A 23,198-nucleotide genomic window follows, 5' to 3' on the forward strand; every position below is an offset into this window, starting at 1 on the left:
ATTTCCATTAATACTTCATAGCTGTGATTTTGCTACTGTTGGAATCATAATATAAATATCTGAATTGCAGATGGTCTTAGGTAACTCCTGTGAAAGGTTTGACTCCTTTGTCTCAATCCACAGGTTGAGAACTGTTGCTCCAGAGGAATACAATTGATAGAATGAATCCAAACATATACAGAAAGGGAATTTATTAGAATGGTGTTTAGGCTGTGGTCCAGCTATTCCAAAAAACGACTGTCTGCCAACAGTAGGTCCAAGAATCCCACAATTCTTCATTCCAAGAGGCTGGATGTATCTCAGCTGGTCTTCAGTATATTCTGGATCTTAAAGAAGTAAGCACTAATTCCAGTGAAGTAATGGACTTGCCATCAAGAGCATGGGCAAGCAGGCAAAGATATTAAGCTCCCTTCTTCCACATTCTTGATATAGGCTGCCAACAGAAGGTGTGGCCCAAATTAAAGGTGGATCTTCCCACCTCAAATATATGGATTGGAGTTATATCCCACCTCAGAAGATCCAGATTAAAAGTGGGTCTTCCTCTCTGGATACAGAGGACAGTTGTTTGGCTCGAACTGTTTGGGAGTCACCCAGGCAGGGGGATCAGGATCTGTCCCTGGTGCATGGGCAGGCTTCTGGGAATCCGGTGCCTGTGGTGTGACACCTTGCACAGCCTTGGTGCAGTGGGAAGGGGCTTGGACCTGCCTAGGCTCAGTGTGCTGGGCTCTGCTGACTCCCTATGGGAGACCTCAATTTGGGGGATGTGGGGATGCGGAGTGGCTTGGGAGGGAAGGCTGGGAGATGGGAGGAGGGAGGAGGGGGGATCTGTGGGTGGTATATGGAGTGAGTAGAAAATTTCTTAATAGAGCAAAATGAAAAAAAAAAGTGGGTCTTCCCAATTCACATGATGTAATTAAGAAAATCACCTTACAGGTGTACCTAGATGCTTGGGTTTTAGTTAATCCCAGATGTAACCAAGTTGACAGCAAATAATAGCCATCGTGTCTCCCAGTTAAATGCTTTCTTTTATAAGTTGTCTTGATAATGGTGTCTTTTCAAAATAATAGAAAAGTAACAGGCAAATGCTTTGAAGAAAAAATACTATTTGCATGAATTCACACAAATATTCACTGTGGTAAATATGCTTTACCTGCAAATCATCTCTCCACTGACATGACTCCTTTCTTCTTCCTATGATGCCCATATTCTGGAGTCACTACTTCTAAAGGCAGGTCTGTGTTTGGTTAGCTAGGCCTGTCACAGTTCCCTGCTTCCCTTCAGCTGTACAAACACAAGGTTAATAAGCATCTGCTCCACCGCGAAGACTTCCTTCTCTTGTGTCATCTCACAGTCTGTCTTATGTACTCCCACTGCTACTGCAATAGTTGGCTGTACTTTGTCCTCATCCACCATTTGATACTCATCTGTGGTGATATAGTTTGCCTGAAGATCAGAGTGTGGAGCTAAGCCACTAGTTAGCTACGAAGGCCAGTCAGTGGTTGAACACACCTTTAATCCCAACACTCTGCATGATGTTTGGCTGTGGGTCTTTGTATCTGCTCTCATCAGTTGCTAGATGAAGCCTCTCTGATGATGATTGGGCTAGGCTCTGGTCTATGAGTATAGCAGAATATCATTAGGAATCATTTTACTGTCTTTTTTTTGGGGGGGGGTAGTCATATTTGTTTCTATCCTGGGTCTTTGGCATATCCAGCCTCTCGTATCTGGCCAAGGGTTTCTAGTTTGTTTTTTCTGTTTTGCTTTTAGACAGAACCTTCCTATGTAAGTCAACTCATATTGATCATTTTGCTTCCTGAATGCCAGGGTTACAGGCTGTTCCACAGCACCTGACCCCTGGTGACTAGCAACTGTAGTTCACCTTTTCTGTTCCTCATACAGGAGTTTGCTAAATCACTCATGCAAATGTAGATACCTAGCATGGTTTGTGGGCTCTCTTACTAGACTTGGAGACAGACATCTTAGGATTTCTATTATTGTGAAAAGACACATGATCATAGCAACTCTTTTTTTAGATTTATTTATTATGTATACAGTGTGCCTACATATATGCTTGTATGCCAGAAGAGGGCACAAGATCAAATTATAGATGGTTGTAAGCCACCATATGGTTTCTGGGAATTGAACTTTGTGGCCTAAGGGGGTCCATATGAATCCCCAAACAATCCAGGCTGTTGCCATGAGTATAGGTTGCTTTCCACAAACTGGAGGTAAGGCCCCATTGCTAAAGACAACATCTACACAACTCACTGAATATGGAGAAGTCAAGTGGATGCCTACACAAAGCCTTCACCCCTATGTTCTAGTGTCTTTGTTATAGGAAGGTACTCTGCACATTGTCAAAAGAGAAACATAAACATCAAGCCAGTCATAAAACTCTTTGATCTACAATGGTGTCTTGCCTTCAAAATATGCTAGGGCAATGGTAGCCAAAGTTTGTGGGAGTAACCAACCAATAATCTGATTTGGCTCAACATAAACACCATGAGATAGAACCTACACTGAAACTGCTTGAGTGTTCAAGAGCCAGAAACTAGATAGCCAAACAACCTAGGGTAAAACTATTTTTAAAAGTAGGCAGCAATAAAATAGCTCCTAATAACATTCTGCTATACTCATAGATCAGTACCTTGCTCAGTCTGTAGTCAGATTTTCGTTGGATCACCAGCTCCCAAATAATGACACAGAGACTTCTTATTAAGTATGAAAGCTTGGCTTTAGCTTAGGCTTGTTCCCAACTAGCTCTTAAAACTTAAATTAACCTGTTTATGATCATCTACATTCTGCCACGTGGCTTGTTACCTCTGCTCAGCACAGTGCATCCCACTCCCTCTATGTCTGGCTGGCTAATCCTGCCTCTTTTCTTCCCAGAGTTTCTATGTCTTCCTGGTAGTTCCACCTACCCTCTCCTGCCTACCTATCATCTGTTCAGTTCTTTATTAAACCAATCAGAAGGTGCCTTGGTAGAGACACATCTTCACAGTGTACAAAAAGATTATCCCATAACATCTATCCTCTCTGGCCTCAGAAGACCTGTAGCATGAATTTTAAGTGCTCTTATTAATGAAACTCAAACCTGAGGCAGGTTATTGGGGTGAATGCTGGAAGATCAGAGAAGCAGAACAAGCCACAGCTATCTCACCTTGCTAGTTCCTCAGGTAATCCTGTTTCCTCAGGCTGGAAGCTTCTGAGTCCTCCTCCACATGAATCTCAGCTGAACTGTGTTGCTCCAAAGCCTGAACGCTTAACCAACCAAATGCTTAACTAACTACATGCTTTACTCCACCTTTAGTTCCTGGTCCTCATGCCTTATATACCTTTCTCTTTTTGCCCCCACTCCCTGGGATTAAAGGTTGGGTTTCTGGGATTAAAGGTGTGGGTCACCATGCTTAGCTGTTTCTAAAGTGGCCTTGAACTCAGAGATCCGCTAGTTCTGCCTCCCAAGTGCTGGGATTAAAGGCGTGCACCACCACCGCCCAACTTCTGTTATGGCTTACTCTTCCCATTTTCTAGCCACCATTTTTGGCTTTGTTCTAGTGGCTGTCTATTCTCTGACCCCAGATATGTTTATTTCAGGGAACACACAATATTTCAGGGAACACAATACCCACCACAAAGACCCCTCAGAAGAGGAGAAAGAAAGAGTGTAAAAGCCAGGGAAGACTGAGGACACCAATAAAACAAGGCCCTCTAAATCGACAGGATCAACACACATGTGAACTCACAGAGACTGGGGCAGCATGCACAGGGCTTGCACAGGTCTGCACCAGGTATATAGTACAGCTTCCAGCTGAGCAGTTGTGTAGGATTCTTGAGTGTGTGAATGAGTGGGTCTCTGATTCCTGTGTCTTCTCTGGGGATCTTTTCTTTTTGTTTATTTGTCTTGCCCAACTCAGAAGTGATAGTTTTTGTTTTATATTATTATATTCTATTTTGTTATATTTTATTATTATCCCTAGAAGCCTGTTTTCTAATGAGAAACAATAAGGAAGTTACTCAAACTGGTCTGGACGGGAGTGGAGGAGAGGAGAAACTGGGAAGAGTAGGAGGAAGGGAACCATAATCAGGTTATACTATGTAAGGGAAAAATCTATTTTCAATAAAACCTAAAAAGAAAAGACTGTTCACTGGATGGTGGACCACTGGATCACGCTGCTTGCTGCCATCACTGAACACCTGAGTTCAGCTCATGGGACCCACATGGTGGAAAGAGAGAACTCCACACTTCTCTGACCTCCACATGTGTGCCATGGCATATGTGCTCACACATACACTCACATACACATAAATAAATGTTTTTTTGCTTTGCTTTTTCAATTTTTATTTTTATTTTATGTGTATGCCTGCAGAATGTAAGTCTGTACCCACAGAGGCCAGAAGCATTGGATCCCCTAGGACTGGAGTTAGAGATGATGGTGAGCCAACATGTGGGTGCTGAGAATTGAACCTGGGTCCTGAGAATTGAACATGGGTCCTCTGGAACAACCAGTGCTCTTAACTGCTGAGCCATCTTTCCAGCCCCTAAAGTAAGTGAAAATTTACTGGTCAACTTTAGAGATATACTCCCTTAATCCCAGCACTGGGGAAGCAGATACAAGTTGATATCTGTGAGTTCACTGGCAGCTTGGTCTACATAGTGAGTAAGCGTTATGGACAGCCAGAGCTACACAGTGAAATTCCATCTTAAAAAACAACAACAAAACTGTCTTTTCTTGCCAGCCTTCTACTCCCTGCATCTTGCACCTCGAGTGAAAGCCATGATCACAGTGAAGGGGAACACAGGCTGTGTTAGGATTCTCAGGAACAGAACTTACAGAATGAGGACATATCTCAAGGGGATATGTTAGATTGGCTAGCACAATATCAATCAGATAGTCCAACAATGGCCATCTGCTGGAGAGGCTGAAAATCCAGGACCTGCTCCATCCATGAGACTGGATACCTTAGCATTCTGAAATTGGTGTTGAAAGCCTGGAGGATTCCTGGAGAGTCTCTGGTCTTCAGTCAACTCTAGAAGGCCAAATAAGTTGGGTTCCAGTACATCAAAGAATGGCAGTCACAGTGGCAGCAGCAGTGCCAGGAAAGAGTCACTCACAAACATGGGGCAGAGGTTGATAGGCACCTCCCTGTATTTGGGCTGCCATCAAAAGGTATTGCCCACTCTAGGAGAGGGTCTTCCTCCTTAAGTTAATACTTGTAAGAAATATCTAACCTAGTTTACAACCAAGATTAACCTTGCAGGGGCATTCTTGAGATAAACCATAATCGGATCCTGATTCTGAGATTCCCATATTCAACAAGTACTTTTGGTAGGGGAGTAGGTTTTCTTTTTGTGCCTAATATATCCTTCTCTCTGTCTCTCTGTGTGTCTCTCTCCCTGTGTCTCTCTCTCTGTGTCTCTCTCTGTCTCTGTCTCTCTGTCTCTGTCTCTCTCTTTCTCTGTCTCTCTCTCTCTTTCCTTTCTTCCTCCCTCTCCCTCCTCTCTACTTTGTTTTGCTTCCCTAACCAACCCCATGCCAATGTTCCACTTCTCTTCCTATGGCTGACACTACCCACACTGACATGCCTGGATCCCCTTTTCTTTAATGTATTCTATCTGTCTATCTGTCTGTCTATCTATCTGTCTGTCTATCCATCCATCCATCCATCCATCCATCCATCCATCTATCTATATATCTCTGGTTTTGCAGTACTAGGAATCAATCCCAGGGCTTTGTGCATGCTACATAAATGCTCTACCACCAAACTACATCCCAGACCCTCAATTAATTTTTATTTATATTTACGTATCTGTGTGGGTATATGCTATACGTGTGCAGGTACCTGTAGAGGCCAGGGGAGGGCATTGGATCCCCTGGAGCTGAAGTAACAGGCAGTTGTGAGTCATTCAATGTTGGCACTGAGAATCAAACTCAGGTCCTCTTAGAAGAGCAGCAAGCATTCTTATCAGCTGAACCATCTCTCGAGCGCCCTCCCAATTTCTTATTGTCCCTTTGTCCCTACTTCTAGGCCTTTTCATTCCCAGGATTGAAGGTTTCTTGTGTCCCTAAGAGCACAAGACACCATAACTTCACATGAGGATGTTTCAGTTGGAGCCTCATAGAAGAATCTACACCAAGTTCTATATGAACTTTTTCCATGATACACTGAAACACTTCATCTGGAGACTGGGATAAAGAAGAGAAACACAGCTAACCAGACTGGGCTACATGCCAGAAGAGTGCAGGTGTGGAGAGACCAGGCTGTTCTAGTGACCATCAGAGTCTACAAGGGAACTGGAGGAATTGACAGACTAGTTTATCAAACCAAAAGAAGAAAAAACAACAAGAAATAGAGGGTCAAAGAAGGGACTCAGCTGCTGACTTACTTCTGCACCATTCTGCCCTTCTTACAGTTGAGCTCAGACTGAGCACAGGATACATCCTTAAAATTTCAGTCAAGAACTACAAGCCTGGGGTTCCTGAGGATGAGGGCTTGTGGAAGACACTAGATATGAATGAATGTGTGCATATTTTAACATTCATATTTATTTTATGTGCATGAGTGTTCATCTGCATGTATATATGTATACCATGTGTGTGCCTGGTGCCCACAGAGGTCAAAGATGGTACTACACACTCTGACTCTGGAACTGAAGTTACAAGTAGTTGTGAGCTGGAATGTAGGTGTTGGGACTCAAACCCGGGTCCACTGCAAGAGCAACAAGTGCTCTCAAGGATGGAGCCACCTCTCGAGCCCCACATATAAACTTGAACATAGTTTCCACTGACTGTTTGGGGGTAAGAATAGGACTATCATTACTAAAATTATTTGTTTAGGGGCTGGAGCAATGGCTGAGCAGTTAAGACAGCATACTGCTCTTGCAGAGGACTGAGTTCTGTTTCCAGCACTAAAGTCATATGACTTGAAACTGCTTGTATTTCTATCTCCAGGAGATCTGACACCCTCCTCTGACCTCCATGAGTGTCTGCACTCACATGTGCATATCCACATAGACACACATAATTTTTAAAATAAAATAAATGTAAGTGGAAGTTTCTGTTCCTCCAACAACTCCCAAATACCCTGCACCTGCTTCCCAAATTACTACACAGAAGTTTATATTAATTATAACTGCTTCACCATTAGCTCAGGCTTATTACTGATTAGCACTTACACTTAAATTAACCCATAATTCTTATCTATGTGTAGCTATGTAGCTTGGTACCTTTATTCATTTTGGCATTCTCGTCTTGCTTCTTTTGCATCTGGCTGGCAACTCCTGACTCTGCCCTTCCTCTTCCCAGCATTCCCCTAGTCTGCTTGCCCTGCCTATACTTCCTATCCTGCTACTGGCCAATCAGAATTTTATTAAACCAATTTGAGTGACAAATCTTTACCGTATACAAGAGCATTATCCCACAGTAACTACATCTTTTAAATTGTGTTTTATTTGGATTTTGGTTTTCTAAGACATGGTCTTGTTATATAGACCTGGCTAGCTCAAACTTGCAATCCACCTGCTTCAGTCACTTTAGTGCTGGCACTCAGCCAACAAGGTATTGGAAGTATTTCTAGAAGTACGTTTACTGTTCTGTCAATGAGTCTTATCTCCTTAAATCCAAAATGACTTTTGATGTGACAATGAGGGACAGTTCTCTCCAAAGTTACCTACTCAACCAGCTAGTATACATTTGGTTAATCTTTTCTGAATAAAACATTAACAATGACTGGCAAGCTCTTGGCATGAAGCAGGGAAAAATGAGGCATGCATCTGAGTCAGCAGTGGACTTCGTGTGACCGGTCGGTCTCCTCCTGTGACTGAACCCTCCCAGGATGCATTTGATCTACTTTGAGAATTGATGATGCAGAGCAAATAAGCTATTCAGTGCCTAATCCTGTGTGTGCTAACTTCCATGAAGCGTTTGAAAGCGGCCCAGACGACCATGAGGAGGTATTATTAACTCCTTCTCATCCCCATGACACCTCTGCCTTCCAGAAGTGAGAGGGGGCTCCGAGGTGGTTGGTAGTGCCTACTGCAAGGGCCTCTGCTCCTTTCTGCCTGGGTTAGGCAATCCAAGCACACACCTCCACTGTCCTGGCAAGAACTTCTAACTCCCACCAGAATGGAAAGAAGCCAAAGAAAGTCAAAACTTTCCTCCAGCAGAAGCTGGTCAGGAAAGCTCTATGGGAAGGAGAGAAGTGGAGAATTGTCCTGGCACGAAGGGCGGTGACTCGGTGAGAGGAGCTACTCCTGCTGGAGGAGCTGGGTGGAGCCCCAGGGAGCTGGGTGGAGCCCCAGGGAGCTGGGTGGAGCCCCAGGGAGCTGGGTGGAGGGGAAGAGAACTGTACTTACCAAGAGTGCATGGACACTTGTGCTGAAAACCTCACTGCGCCCTCGAAATACCTGTGATTATTATGAATTAATTTAAAATTTGTTGTTAAATGTCTAAGATGCAAATATTAGCTCTTCTGCTCTGGTCATCTTGTCTTATATACAAATATCAAATGATCACACTGTGACCTATAAATGTGTACAATTAAAATAAGAACCAATTTGTAAAATACTCTAAAACACGTTAGTGTTAACATGAAAGAAAAATTTGCACGGTCCAGCTTGCAAAAATAGACTCCCTCCAACTCCCTCTTTTCCTAGAAATAGTCTGGTTGCTTGGTCTTTGCAGACCTGAAAGCCATGAAAAAGGAAATGCCCAGCAGGTGGCAGAAGGTGATAACTAGACTGAAGACATTCCTACTTTCACTGTCTTAGGTGGGATTTCATCTAGTTATTAATGAATGCCTCGTGGGAGAAATGACATCGAGCTGGTTTCTGTTTTTCCAGCATCTTGTGCAGGGTCCTGCCCAAGGTGGGTCTATTTGCTGAAGGAAGGAAGGAGGGAAGGAAGGAAGGAAGGAAGGAAGGAAGGAAGGAAGGAAGGAAGGAAGGAGGGAGGGAGGGAAGGGAGGAAGGCTTTCCATATTAAGTGGAAAACATCATTTGAAATATTCTTTTCATAGCCTATCAGTAGCACTGTCGGTTTATTTAGTTTTAGCTGAACATTATAAATTATGTGTTCATACAAGTATATACTGTATGTGGGAATATCCCGCCATGCCTCCCACCCTACTTCTCTTGACCCCCCTTCCCTCTCATTAGTACCCATTGCTCCCCTACACAGTTTCATTTCTACTTTCATATCATACATACATGATTTCATTTTTGGACCGTGTCTTACCATGTAGCCTTGGCTATCCTGGAACTCCCAGTGTAGACCAGTCTGGCCTTGAACTCATGGAGATTCACCTGCCTCTGCCTCCTATGTAAAGATTAAAGGCATATAACACCAAACCCAGCTTAACAATGTTTGATCCATGGATCTACACAAAATCTAGGAACTACAAATGAGGTGTGATATTTGTTTTTCTGGGACTGGTTTAATTCACTTAATATGGTCATCTCAACTTGCGTACATTTTGCTCTAAACAACCTAACTTCGTGCCTTTCTATGGTTGAAAAAAAAAAAAAACTCCATTATAGAGACTGAAAAGATGGTTAAGGGCACTTACTTCTCCTTCAGAGGACCCAGGTTCAGTTTCCAGCACCACTCCAGCTCCAGGGGACCCGATTCTTTCAGCTTTGAGGGCATCCCCATGCGCATGTGCACACACAGGCAGACACTGATACATGTAAATTTTTCAATATACTTTTGAAGTACATATTTCATATATAAATGTGATATATGTATATATAGATATAGATATCACATAAATATCATATTTCTTTATCCATTCCTGTCGTTGCACATCTAAATTGGTTCTAGAACTTAGCTATTGTGAGCAGTGTTACAATAAGCATTGATAGGCAGGTGTCTCTGAAATTTTGACTTGCAGTCCTTCAGGTAAATGTCAGAAGTGAGGGGCATAGCTGAGTCATACTGGGCCTGTTTTTCACTTTTTGAGAATCTGCCATACTGACTTCCACAGTGGCAGGGCTAGTTACAATTTCACCAACAGTGTCTAGATGCATCTTTACAGAGCTGGTATTACTCTGATTCCAGAACCAAACAGACACAATAACCAAAGAAAATCAGACTAACCTCCCTGATGAACACAGAAGAACTTTTTTCAATAAAATACTTGCCAACTGAAATGAAGGGTACATCAAGAAGATCATTCACCATGATCAAGTTGGCTTTATTCCAAAGATGCAGTGGCTGACCAAGTATGCATTCCCACCAGCAGGGTATAAGGGTTTCCTCTACTCACCCTCCTCACCAGCAATTGTTGTTACTTATTTTCTTAGTGACAGTCATTCTGACCAGGGTAAGATAAACTCTCAATTTAGCTTTGGATTTGATTTGTTTGTTTTGTTTTGTGATACCGAGAACTGAGTTTAGGGCCTTGCATGCTAGGCAAGCGCTCTTCCTCTGACCCACTTCTCCAGTCCTTTAAAAAAATAAAAGTTGTTACTTTTACTTTGAGACAAGGCTTTGCTGTTTCCCAGGCTGGCCTTGAGTTCAATGTGTAGCCCAGGCTGGCCTTGAATTTGAATTTGTGATTCCCTTGAGGGAGCTGGGATTACAGGCCCATAGCACAGGCTGATGTCAGTGCATATCATTATTCTTTACTTAGTTAAAATGTCCCTATCTATCTTAGAGACTTTCAGAAGCTTATTAGATTATGACAACATACATGTACACTAATAAAAAGAGACTCAAAGACTGACAATGGTTGAATAACAGCTGGAATGCAGGGTTTCAAAGAGTCAGCATTCATAAGGAAGGCATTTGCAATGGGAAATAAACAATTGATCTTTGAGTAATCATATTTTTTTGAATCAACGGCTTGAGCCGACTGAAATTTAAGACCGGTTTATTTCAGCTAGGGGTGGTAGCCTTTGTTCCCAAGTGTTGGGAGGCAGAGGCAGGCCTGCTACTCAGAGAGTTCTAGGACAGCTAGAGTGACTTGTCTCAAACAGACAAACAGCTCATTTGACTGCCCCTCCTGAAAATTGCCCCCCTGCAATGGCATGTGTTTCTTTGTTTGTTTGTTTGTTTGTTTGTTTGTTTATTATCCTTAAAAATAATTTGAGGGGGTTGGGGATTTAGCAAAGTGGTAGAGTGCTTGCCTAGCTAAGTGTAAGGCCTGGGTTTGATCCTCAGCTCTTAAAAATAAAAATAAAAATTAATAATAATAATAATAATAATAATAATTCAAGGTGATAATCATCTGATAACTTTTTATCATTTTTGAGATGACTAGAGTCCTCATCTCTTGCTCATCTTGGCACACAAAAAGCCACACGTGGTACCAATGAGCTTTCTATCTCCATTTGTCAGAATGAGGGGTGGTCAGACTCTCCCTACGCACCCATGGCAAGGCCTCTGCTAATGAAATAATATCACTGGCAATGCTGAGTCGGCACAGGAGAGATCTGTGTGGGGTATGAACCCTTCGAGGGCAGAAATGTTCTCTTATATCCATAGTTCCAGTTCCACACCCAGTGTCTGACATATATTTAGGGCTCAGTGAATACTTCCTGAATGTGTGGACACTATCAGACTTATCTTGGTGAAGAATGTCACTTGAACCTGAGCCACACTCCCAGCAGAAGATTGGCAGCACAGGCCACGGGAGCTCCTAAGATCGGGGCCAGAATCAAAGAAATTAGCATCGTCTAGAGCTGCTGACACTCTTCGTTGTCATGCTTATATACGGAGCTCCTGTCCTCACCCTGTTCAACTCCAGTACACTAACCACCTTACTTATTGTTACTACACTTAACTGTGTACTGAAGGAAGGTATTGCCCTGACTGAAGGCCTTTAAACATAAGGGCAAAAGTTCAGATTTACCACTAGCCTCCCTAACTGTTGGGGAACACTGTATCTTGAACATCAGTTTCTTTCTTTAAAAAATTGTACTTATTTTTATTTAAGTGTATGTATGCCCAGTTATCTAGATGTACATCACAAATGTTTGGGTGCCATCGAGGTCAGAAGAGGGTATCAAATTCCCTGGAAGGAATTACAATGGTAGCTCATGAATCACCAGATGTGGGTGCTGGGAACAGAAACCAGATCCTTCTTAACAGCTGAAATATCTCCCCAGCTCCTAAGAGAACTACTATATTTTTTAAATGGTTATCCTGGCCAGTGAGATGGCTCAGTTAGTAAAAGGACTTGCCATGCAAACCTGACAACCTGATTCAAACCTGGAATCCATAATGAAAGGAAAGAACCAACTCCCAAAAGTTGTCCTCTGACCTCCATGCATACACCGTGGTACACATGTACCTACACACACATACTAATAATAGCAATGATGGTAATAATGATACTACTACTAATAATAAATTTATTATTTTAATTATTTTTAGTTATGTGTGTGTGTGTGTGTGTGTGTGTGTGTGTGTGTGTGTGTGTGTAGGTAGGTAGGTAAGTAGGTAGGTAGATAGGTAGGTAGGTATGTGCATGTGAGTACAGTTGCCCACAGAGGCCAGAGGAGTTGGATGCCCCTGAAGCTGGAGTTAGAGGTGGTTGTAAGCTGCCCCATGTGATTAACTGGAAATGGAACTCAGGTCCTCTGGAAGAACAGTATATGCTCTTAACCACTAAGCCATCTCTCCAGCCCCTAAATTTAATTTTACAAAAGATTATCCTAAATATTGACAGTCTCCTGGATCTAGCTTAATCCCTATGCTCTTGTTTGCCTGTTCTCTGTAGGTGATCTCATACCCACCCATGTTTCTATACCAGTAACTCCAGATCTTTATCGCTTACTTAGATTTGCCAAATCCATACATGCTGATAAGTAAGTGCCTTTGAAACACCGATACCAGGGCATGCCACATGGCTTCCTTAGCTCACTTTGAATAGGGACAGCAGCATCCCATAGGCTGAGATCCCACTGAATGAGAAGGAGGAAGCAACTGGACACCAGCATTCACCTTTCTCTGCTTCCTGGCTGTGGATGCCATGGCTGACTGGCTCCCTTACCACCATGCCTCCCCTGCTATGATGTACTGGACTTTCAAACTCTGAGCCAAAACAGCCTTCTTTGAGCTGCTTTTCAAAGGCCTTTTGTTAGGGCAACAAGAAAAATAACTATGTACTAATTTTGCAAATAGATTCTCTATTTTTCCTTTTACAGGAATCAAGTTAGATAGCCACCATTTAACAGTCCTGTCTAGGGGTCAGTGAGATGGCTCAGCTGGTAAAGGTCCTCGCTGCCAAGTTCAATCCTCTGGAGCCACATGGTAAAAGGAGAGAACCTACTTCTTGCAGTTGTCCTCTGACCTCTCATGCACCATGGCACACATGTTCCTGCAAAATAAATAAATGGAATTTTTGGAAAACCTACCTTAAGCTTCTTTCTTTGTACCACATTTTCCCTTCCTCTGTACAGACAAGATAAGATGTGACCCATTGCCAAGTCATCCTGCTTCTTAAACTTCATATGGAGATATATATATATCCATCCTGTTGGTTTCAACTAGCACCGGCCTCTATGTCTCCATAGCATTTTTTCACTAGATTCCCAAACTCTGGTCCTGTGTCTTCTAAATAATCTTCTAATTGCTATCAAAGAATTGTTAAACTCAGACTGCCTGTGTCACCTTCTCTTCAGAAACCTTCAGTGCCTCTCTGGGACTCTGAGAATAAATTCAGGTGGCTTCAAATACTCCTCGACTCTAATTTGCTTTCCTTCCTGCCTTACCTTCCCACTACATCTTTCAGCCGAGCACGACCTTCCACTGTTTCCGCGTTCCCACCTCTCCACCTGCACTGCTCTGCAGCCTACCAGAGACACTCTACCTGTCCTCAAAATGCCTTCTCCACAGACTTAAAAGCCTTTAAATAGCCAAAAGCAGATTTTTCTCCGCATCCACAGCACTTTATGCCCCTAGCAAAACACTGTAGCATGAATCTTAAAAGTCCTTAATAATAAAAATAAACCCGGAGCCAGGTGTTGGGGTGAACGCTGAATGATCAGAGAAACAGAACAAGCCACAGCTTCCTCACCTCGCCAGTTCCTCAGCTGATCCTGTTTCCTCAGACTGGAAGCCTCTGAGTCTCATCCAAATGGATCTCAGCTGAACTGCTGCTCAAAAGCCTAAAAGCTTAACCAGCTCTAGTTCCTGGTCCTTATATACCCTTCTGCTTTCTGCCATCACTTCCTGGGGTTAAAGGCCTGACTGTTTCCAGTGTGGCTTTGAACTCACAGAGATCCAAGCAGATCTCTACCTTTGGAATGCTAGGATTAAAGGTGTATGTGCCACCACTTTCTGGCCTCTGTATCTAGTGGCTGTTCTGTTCTCTGACCCCAGATAAGTTTATTAGGGTGCACAATATTTTGGAGGACACAACATATCACCACAAAAGACTTCTTTCTTAATCAATATTTTCAGAAAAGTCACTTTTCCTTGGGCTGCAGAGTTCTCTGAGGACTGGAACTCTTCTGTGTCACACACTGACATAGAGCATGACTGGCATGTTTTCACCAAACAGCTGCTAAATTGATCTACATGTGGCATGTGGGTTTGTGAAGACACTTGGTTTTTCCTCTTAATTGTTTTAAAATGTAATTCAACATCAAACTTAATGTTTCCTTTAGTGATATTTTTCATGTACAAATGTTTCATTTGTACTGAAATGTGGTTTTATTTGTATGTTAATAAATTAAGTTGCCTGAGGGTCAAAGCTAAAAGCAAGCCATAGCAAGAGCCGGGCGGTGGTGGCGCACACCTTTAATCCCAATCACATGACAGGCAGATCTCTGTGTGTTCAAGGATACAGCCAGCGTGGAGACACACACCTTTAATCTCAATACCAACCATAGAAGACCTGCAGGTCTGTATAGACAGGCAGTGATGAGGAGGCAATGTGGTTAGGTTTACAACCAATGAGAAGGCAGAACAGAAAGTCAATAAAAAGACACAGGAAGCAGGTCTCTTTCAGAGGGGAAGGAAAGCAGCAGCAGTGAAGGGTAAGAAAGGGCTTTAATATCAGCTCTCAGCTACTGCTCTGACCTCTTGGGCTTTTAACTATGCATTTGGCTCTGTGTTTCTTATTTAATAAGACTGTTACATCTACAGTTTCCCATGAAGTTTGTGATTCATCTATTATGAGAATTTATGTGCTTATTGCATTTTCTAGTTGTAATTCTCATGACTCCCCTCTTAGACAAGCCCAGCTGAACATAGATTCTGTACAGCGTTGAATGTCTGAGTCTGTTTCAGTAAGCAACAAAAATACTTCGCAATCTAGCTCTCTTCCTTTCCTATCCCTCTTGCCTTTCTTTTTCCCTCCTTTTCTTCTTCTTCCCTCCTTCCCCTCTCTCCTTCCTCCCTTCTTCCCTCCCTCCCCTCTCCCCTCCCCCCTCCTTTCTCTATTCCTTCCTTCAGTCCCCTCTTCTTTCTTAGAAACCATCAAAGAGCAACCTGTGACTTGGTTGTAATTATGGGTGACAAACCCAAGTCAGCGTCATTTACAACCTTTGCCAAGTCAGCTGCTGTCTTTTCTCCGGTATGTGACTGCCTGCGCCAGCCTGAGTCATGTTATCTGTTCGCCATCAAAATGGGGCACCTGATAGCATCTCTCCCTCTCTCTGGTTCAAATCATCAATGGAGCTTCTCTCCTTCCCAGAGTTACCAGCTTTTCAGATACACAGTCTGTAACAGTACAAAGAAGTGAGTTTTGAAGTCTAAGCTGCCTTGACCCGAGGAAACCACAAGGGAAGAAAATCCAGGGGAGGCAGCTCAGGAAACAGGAGGAAGAGTGGGGGGAATGACTGACTACAAGTTAAGGAAATTCAAAAAGAAACCAGGGGAACTAAGTGTTTGCTTACAGATGAACAAAAAGGGTGGGTGGAGTGGGAAGTATCATGCCTTTCACATAGTAGGTAGTTAGTATTTCTCAAATAGGGCTTGCTTTCTCATAATTGAAAATTGGTAAGAATAAAACATTGCTTGGAGAGGACCAGTGTAATTTTAAGACCATAGAATTTAAGTCATTTCACTGAAACTAAGTCCCTATCTACATGCAATTTTACACAAAGTGGGTCTCTAAAAGCCTTTGGCTCTAGGTGTTTGAAGTGTGAGCCAATATTAACACTTTTGCAAATAAGAATGTCCATTTTCAACCACAAAATCCTGGTTTTTCAGTGAGGCAGCCACTCAGCTGGCTCCAGTTTCGCTGGGCTAGCATAGTTAGGAAGAATCAAAAAAAACCTGATCAACTGGATTATAAGTTTAATTGGCCAAGGGCACTGGGCAGATGCTAACACAGCTGCAAAGCCAAAGTCTGCATAGACAACCGATCCAACACACAACCAAGCAATGAGGTGCCAGGTGGGGAATTGCATCAGACTCAAGAGTCAGAACAACCTGAGTTTACATCACACCTCACTTGCTTGGACTCCAAACAAATCCCTGGATTCCTCACTGATTCTTTTCCTGTGGCCTGGACTCCACTTCTCTCAGATATGACTTCTTGTGAAAAATGGTAAAGTTTTAGTAAGAATTAAATGGGAAGTGTATGAAAGTATCTAATATTTTGCAAAGTGTTGTGCAAAGATAAGATGTTTGGTTGTGTACTTATTAACAAGCAATGTGTTAGCATTAGGTTTATACAAATGATTTCTACTATTTTTCTTTGAGTGCAGAGGAATGATATACAGTTTATGTGCAGGCAGAGTGAGTTCCCCATTAATTCAACTCTAATTTCAGGGTTTGTTGATGGCATATCACATAGCAGGAGTATTCTGTGCTAGACATAAAACACTACACAAAACAGATAAGACCCAAGCATAATGGTAGACGCCTGTAGTCCTAGAACTTAAGAGGCTGAGGCAGGGGGATCAAGAGTTCCAGACTAACTACACATTTAACTATCCATAATCCAGAAGTTCAGTCATTTAGCCTTTAGTCTCACTGACTCTTTAGGACAGGTGCATGACCCCCTTACCCCCCTACCCCAGAACTAAACTTTACACCTTCCTATCTAATGGGAAGCTGTGTGATGAACAGGTATGGTAACTAAACAAAACTGACAGAAAAACAAGTACAAATGAAAATGAAAACCTCATTGAGAGTGAAGGAGTAAATGAATGGATTGTGAATTAGGGAGGGTCCAATGTTATTTTAACACTTCTAAAGAGGCTCAGAGCGCTGAGCAGTGGTGGTGCACACCCTTAATCCTGGCACTCAGGAGGCAGAGCCAGGCAGATCTTTGTGAGTTCAAGACCAGCCTGGTCTACAGAGAGAGATCCAGGACAGGCACCAAAACTACACAGAGAAACCCTGTCTCGGAACTCCCTCCCTACACAAAAAAAGAGAGAGAGAAGAAAGAGAGAGGCCCAGAGCAAGAGAAAACTTCACTATTTGGTTCAGTGAGGTCAGATGTCTAGAATGGTGAAGTTCTATATTCACTGGGGCATTTCTACTCCTGAAACCTGACAAGACTTAACAAAACCTTTAAACACACAAGCCCTAGCAGGGAAGACACATTAGTTAATGTGATGATGGGCTGAACTCATAAATGGCCAAATAGGATTCTCCTAACACTACGGCATCCTTTGAGTTCTATATCCTTTTTATGTAAAGGGATCTGTGTTCAAAGATTAGGGCAAACAATGATGCTAAGAAATATGTATCTGAGGCTGGGGAGATGGCTCAGTCAGTAAGGTGACTGTCCCACTAACATGAGCACCATTAAATCCTCAGTCTCCACATAAAAAAAGCTGGGCATGTTCACATGTGTCTGTAACCCTAGGGGCAAGAGAGCAGAACAAGCAGGTCACCTGAACTCACAGACAAGCCAGTGGTTAAGTACTTGTCTGGCATGTATGTTCAAGGTCCTGGATTCTACTCCCAACACCAACAACACACACTGAAGAAAAAGAGAGGGGGGGAGAGGGAGGGAGGGAGGGAGGGAGGAATGAAGGAAGGGAAAGAAAGGAGACACAAGCTACAGCTCATCAAACTGTAGTCTCATCTATGATGCAAACGTGTTTGCAGTTTCTTCAAAATGGCCTATGAACTGTTCAGATTTTCAGTTTCCTGAGAGAATGTTTGTGAAGAGGAGGAAGATGAGGGCATAGGAAAAGAGAAGAAAGGTACGGGTTCAAGTACTAATGGATGGCCCTGACCCCTTTGACCTTCAGTTCATGAGAGAAATAGCTTTCTACATATGAAAGACCTTTCTGAGCCATAGCCATGTCTTCCATCACTTGGGATGCTGACATTCCTTATCACAAATCCAATCATATCTACTTACGATTCTACAATGATTTCCCAGAATCCTCGGGGTAAAATATTTTTTTTAAAGTCTTAATCTGGTTTCATCTTCCCCTGCCCCTCAAATGCCATCCACAACCCTAGTACACACACACTCCACACCCAGCTACATATGACCTTTGAGTTCTTCAAACATCCCTCTACAGTGTGTGATTTCTTATTCAGTTCTTTTTCCTTCTAGCACACTCTTCCTGAGTCCTTCACACCTCGCCACATAGTATCCTTCTCCTATCCCTACCACCTGCCCTGTGCTTTTCTAAAACTAATCCCACCCCAATCACAGGCATGATCTTGGTGTATAAAACACATCCCATCTGTTCGTCTCCCACTTGACCATGAGGTTTTTTTAGTTTTGTTTTGTGTTTTTGAGACAGAGTTTCCCCATGTAATAGTGCTGGCTGTCCTGGAACTAGCTCTGTAGCCTAGGCTGGCCTCGAACTCAGAGAGATCTGCCTGCTTCTGCCTCCTGAATACTGGGATTAAAGGTGTGCACCACCAAGACCCATTGGCCTCTGAGTTCTTTAAGAGCCAGGACCATGCCCATCCTGTTCAAGGTGAATGGTGACCAGCACATAATAGGACTTACATAAATAGCTATCACCTGCATGACTATCGAAGCATTCTCCTGTAGTCTGCCTGTCCCGGCTGCTATGGGTTATCACGACCTCTGATTCCCTAGGTATGATGTTTTGCAGGCAAGTGTGATCACACTAATTAGGAGGTCACTGGATATCCTGGTAAAACTCCAGAGAAATCTTCACATAAAAAGTAAAATGTGAAACTCCAGAGAAAGAAGAAGGTGGAGAGTTAAGCAAAATGGGAACATGTGTCTTTGGTAGGCAATCAAAATAATGTTATTTATCTAAAATAGCCCTTCCAAAAATTTTTGGAATTAGAAGTGGGGGTGGTGCTCAGAAAACAGAAAACCAGTGTAGGGAGTGGATAGATCACAGGATATTCGGTATTTTGACTGTATCCACCTTATTAGTGGGTAATGGAGATAAATAGTTAACAGTAAAAAGTCATGTGTAAAAGAAAGCAAGACACCAAGCTTATAGCTATGTCCCAGAGGACCAATTAAACCCCACAAGGGACCATGATAAAAGGAACAAAGATAATGAATGTTTGCCCCAAAGAGGAAACAAATGAAATACTGCTTCCTAGAAAATGAACAGATCACTGAAAACCCAAAATAAGAAATAAAACAAAACAGGGTGATCAAGCAGGACTCTTTAGAACTGAAGCCAAGTAGTGCCTCAGCAGGAAATACAAGGCACTGCTGGGATGTAAGGAAGTAAAGAGCATACTTCCATCACTGTGGTGATGAGAAGGAATGAGTGTAAAGAACAGAGCCGTGCCTTCAATCTCCTTGTCCAAGACAAAGAGGGTATAGCAGTCTGGAAACAATGCTTTTTCATTTCCTAGAAGACAGAGAAAGCACGTAAGTGTTATTTTCTGGTCATTAGATGGAATAAGACACCTAATTTCAAATTCTGATTCTTGATAACCTACTTGAAGAAAATGTCTATGATTTCATTAAAGAAATGACCCAGTAATATCTTAAGAATTCTCGAAGACAGCTCAAGGTAGTGTGCGTGTGCGTGTGCGTGTGCGTGTGTGTGTGCGTGTGTGGTGTGTGTGTGTGTGTGTGTGTGTGTGTAGAGGCTAGAGGTCAAGAACACTGGGAGTCTTCCTCAACAGCTCTCTACCTTATTTTGACAGTCTCACTGGATCTGGCACGTGACGATTCCTCTAGCAGGAGATGCATGTATCTGCTGGTCTCTGCCTCCCCAGCTTTGGTGTTACACATGCTTACCTGGCTTTTTCATGGGTTTCAAGTCAGATCCTCATGCTTGAATGGCAAACACTTTACCAACTAAGCTAGCCCCAGTGATTGTGTATTGACTTTGTTGGAGCGATGCCCTAAAAATTGCTGATGGCTAGCCATTGGTGGTGAAACCGTAGTGGTATTTTTTTTTTTTTATCTTTTACTTATTTATATTGCCTAAACTGTGTAGCAAAGCCTGTAATCCCAACATTCAGGAAACTGAAACAGGGAGATTATGATTTTCAGGGGCCATTCTCAGCAACATAGAAAGACCATGTCTATGCACCACCCCCAAAGTGTCTTTTCCAGGTTTGATTCCCAGCACCCACAAGGTAGATCACAACCATCTGTAACTCCAGAGCCTCAGAAACCAAAATGACTTTTGCAGGCACTGAACACACATATGCTGCACAGACACACAAGCAGTCAAAACACTCACATACATGAAATAATTGTTTGAATTTATCTTCAATGAACACGTGTTTCTACTGGTGTAAAAAGAAAAAGAAAAGAAAAGTTCCACTCCACTCCAAACCCAAACATTTCTGAATAGGAGAACATCTAAAAATGTACTTATTTGATTAGTTGCAGCAGATATAGGGAAAAAAATGAAGCCATCAATTCAAATCACTGCTGAGATGATCTCTAGGTAATGGGATTACTTGGAAAGCATGAAATCCAGACCCTAAATGGGAACTTGGGGGTCAAGGGGAGGGTAGCATAGCTCCAGTGCCAGAAGATTTGATAGTCCCTTTCCCCCAAGCAGAGGTGGACTTTGTATGACTGGTGTCCCTGCAAGAATGTAAGCAAGTTTGAATCAGAGATTTTATTTAAATTGACTCAGTCATTGACCGCATCATTACCAAGTCCTCAGTGAAAGGAATAGCAACCTACTCAGCTAATTCAGAGGTTTGGAAAGTAGGCTTATTTTTAAGGGCCCGAGAACTCATGAAAGGGCCATTGAATGCAGCCTCCTGGGAGCTGAGGACGGGAATTGGTAAGCTGTCTGTCGGAAGCCACGCTCCATAAATCCCAGAGCTGTGTGGCCTCACTGTGTTGCTCTGTTCTGAATATCTGCCCCATTCTTATCTCTGCAGACCAGACCTTCATTTATTCACAATTGCTGCTCTCCTGTCCTTCTGACTGTTTTTTTTCTCAGCTGTAAACCTGCTCCAGGCCTGATGCGGCATGACTGATAGGCTCCTACAGCTAAGCTAGACTCTCACAGAGCTGGCTCCACATCCGGTCCAAAGGGAAGGGCTCATCTCAGGTGAAGTAGGTGTGCATTGATGGGCTCATCTCAGGTGAGGTGTGCATTGATGGGCTCATCTCAGGTGAGGTGTGCATTGATGGGCTCAGCTCAGGTGAGGTAGGTGTACATTGCTCCTCTGATATGCCCTAGAGGACAGTCTGGAACCATTATGTCACTGCTCTCCTAGCTTCAAGAAGAGTCCTTTGGGTAAATTCCAGAGAGAAGGACTTAGTGCCAGCACCCAAATGTACACAGTACTTTTATTAAGTCGTTTTTCCTTATCCTGTCTTCTTTCTCCTCCTGCGACTCTTCGCTAAACACAGTAGTCTGACTCCTTCCAACTAAAGCAGGAGCAACTGCAGTGCTAATGAAATGACTTAGAGACATTATTTTCCAGAAATTGATTTAGATTATTTTTCTCTGCACTTGATCGCAGTCAAAAGACCTCTGAGAAGCAATTGGATTAATTTTCTCTAAAGATGTTGTTTTCTCATATAGACAAATTGGTTGGGGTGGGGGTTGGGCTTTGGTTTTGATGAGGCCTCATGTACCCCAGGCTGGCCTGGTATTTACCATGTAACTGAGAGCACCTTGAATTATTGATCCTCTTGCTTCCATCTCCCAAGTGCTAGAATTACAGACTGGCCTTACCATGCCCATCCCTACAAAGTGTTTCCCAGTATGGCTTTCTAAACCCCAGAGATAAAAGGCAAAGGTCAAAGATCACTTTCTCAGGGCTATCTGCATTTTTAAAGAAAATTCTAAATAACAATACTGATTAATATTCATCTGGTATTTATTTTATGTTAGATAATACTCTAAGCTTTCACATGGGCTACAGTGTAGCTCAGTTGTAAAGCATATGCTTAGCATATGCAAGGGCTGAGGCTCAATTCCTAGCACAAAAACATCACACACACACACACACACACACACACACACACACACACACACACACGCCTTGAATATGCCATTCAAGTACTCTACATCTGACCTACATGCTCTCCCCTTCAGCACCTGCCATCAAGTCTCAGAACCTGAGTCCAATCCTCAGAACCCTACATGGTGAGAGCCAACTTTTACAGGTTGTACTCTGACCTCAGTGCATCACACACACACACACACACACACACACACACACACACACACACCTCTATACATGACTCTACACACACACACACACAAATAAGTAAATGTTAAAAATTAAAATAAAAACAGGAACTAGACAAATAAGTCAATGGCTAAGATAATTTATTCCTCTTGTGGAGGACCTGGGTTCAGTTCCCAGCATCCACATGGTGGACTGACAACCATTCATAACTCCAGATCCCAGGGATCCTCTGAAGGCAGTGAATGTATATGATACACAGACATAAGTGTATATACAACACATTCTGCATACAAAATAAACATAAATAAATACTTTTGTTAAAATAAATAAAGAAGAAAATAATCCCAGTATGGTGATATGCATCTGTAATCCCAGAATGTAGAAGGCTGGTGCAAGAAGATCATGAATTAGAGACCACCCTGTACCTCACAACAAGCAGCTGTCTTAAGAAAGAAGGAGATGGGAATGGAGGGGAGGGGCTGGGGGGAGGTGGGGGTGGGGGCGGGGGGGGGGAGGACAGGAGAACCCATAGCTGATGTGTAAAATTAAAACACAAATATAATAAATAAAAAAAGGAGAAAAAAAAAGAAAATGTCCTACCCCTTTGCCCACATAAGAACTATGATAATATGAAGAAGGAAGAATTTGGCTGGCCGGTGGTGGCACACACCTTTAATCCCAGCACTCAGGAGACAGAGGCAAGTGGATCTCTGT

This window comes from Onychomys torridus, chromosome 3 (genome assembly GCF_903995425.1).
Source record: "Onychomys torridus chromosome 3, mOncTor1.1, whole genome shotgun sequence".
Classification (NCBI taxonomy): Eukaryota; Metazoa; Chordata; class Mammalia; order Rodentia; family Cricetidae; genus Onychomys; species Onychomys torridus.